We start from the raw sequence: 2,054 nt of genomic DNA, 5'->3' as shown, positions 1-2,054 counted from the left end.
CGCTTTGCCGACACTTTTGCCGGGTGCAACCGACCCGACCAACGACGTGTCAACTCGTGCAAGGTGCCCCCCACGACAACCACTTCCACCTACCCCGCCCTCTCCTCCATTCTTCCACTCGCTTCCCTCCTCTTCTTTCTACCCTCTTCCTTTTCTCGCCAATCTCGATCCTTTATACACCTTCTTACACACCGCGTCCACATTTTTTTCATTCGTTCGATCGAGAACAAGATGCCACCACCAAAAACGATTTATAAATATTTCTATCAAAAAATATTTATATATTCCTCTACGAAATTATTTATAAATAATTTTTCCCTATTCCGTCTCTTTCTCTCGTTAATATAATATTTTATATATTTTGAAATAATAAATTATATATATACGTATAAAGCTTTACGATACGGTTGGTAAATTAACAGTGTTAATCCGACATGTTACGATTGTTCTCTTGGTATTTCAAGTTTGAACAGGTCTTTAAACTTGCAGAGTAGTAGTGTATACCGGAGAATAATAATTTGCTGAACTCCTCTCTCTCTCTCTCTCTCTCTCTTTATGGTTTTATTAAAGTTTCGAGTAAGAAACTAAGGGAAACTAAGTAAGCAGGTAACTAAAATCTCTGTCCTTTGCTGCTGCTGATAAAATATTGGAAATTAAAATGTGATGCTCTTCGTAAATATTTATTGCCATACTTTCTTTTGCTTTTTCGTGTTTGACATACAAATAAAGAAAATATTAGTGTAATTTTAGTGACGATGATATATTTGTGTACCATGATATATACCCCGTTATATATTTTGGACAAATTTTCAATAAATTTTAATTTCGAGAAAGTTCTCGTTCGAAACAAATAGAAGTTGAGAGAATTGTAAAAGTTGTTTCTTCTTCGAAAATTTACGAGTAAATGGATAAATATTTAAAATTGTTCGAATGTCCGTTTTAAATCGAATTCCGAATAACGGTAAAATTACGGTTTGCAATCGCGTTCATTTTTCTGTAACGCGAGATAAAGAGGAAAGATGGAATAATGGAAGTATCGAAAGGTGGACGAGTTATGGACGAGCTATGGATGTTAAAAAATTAATACAATAATTTTTTTCTGCAGTTACGTACAGTTTGGATTTCTCGAAATAAAATTTATTACGTTGCATTAATAATTTTTATTTACATAAGGATACACACGTACATCAAAGCATTCGTTGGCAATGATAACTAGATTCCACCGTGTGATTTATTGCCACGATTTTATTCCATTCATTTAATTACATCGGGTAAACAATTCGTTTAGATTTATGATCGTTTTCAAGTATCTACTTACTTACGCATAAAACTTTATACCCAAGAGTCATAAGCAAATCTATAATCTAAAATTACGAGTTTTACGACTCGAAATTAAAAATTCTAAATTCTATTTCAATACGAGATGTTTCCTTTCACGAATATATTTAATTTTGAAGGTTTAAGACTTTAAATGTTCTTGGATAATGGACGGAAAATAAATAGTGGGAAAATACGACTACAAGTCGAACCTTTTGTTCCCCTCTTTGTATTTATGAGAATATATGTATGTATGTAGATGATAGATATTTATATATACATATATATATATATATTTTTTCAAGAAAAATATCGGTGTCGTAAAATAGGCATAAGTCTTGAAAAGACTTTTCATTTGTAAGCCACAGTAATAAATGTCAATAGTAGCGTTCAATGGAATTAAGCGAACGTTTCCGATTGAAAGATGAATACCGAGCCGGGTAATTAAGTAATACAACTTATAAGCTCGACCTTTGGCAATTCTATTAAAGCACCGAATTTACAGTTTTACGACAGCTATAAAAAATAATTTTCTTTTTACAACGATCTTATCCCGAACGCTGTCACGTCCCCGAACGATTACCACGCTATTTGCGGTGAAAGTATAAATGTTTCAAAATCTCGAACGTTACACTACTTGCATAAAATATTGCACGCAAGTACAGTTTCGAAACGCGAAAATTATGAAATAATACGATATATCATATGTACGTAACAAGAATAAACTTTCCTTCCTT

The sequence above is a fragment of the Apis dorsata genome, unplaced genomic scaffold (genome assembly GCF_000469605.1).
Source record: "Apis dorsata unplaced genomic scaffold, Apis dorsata 1.3 scaffold_108, whole genome shotgun sequence".
Lineage (NCBI taxonomy): Eukaryota > Metazoa > Arthropoda > Insecta > Hymenoptera > Apidae > Apis > Apis dorsata.
This window is presented reverse-complemented; position numbering follows the sequence as displayed.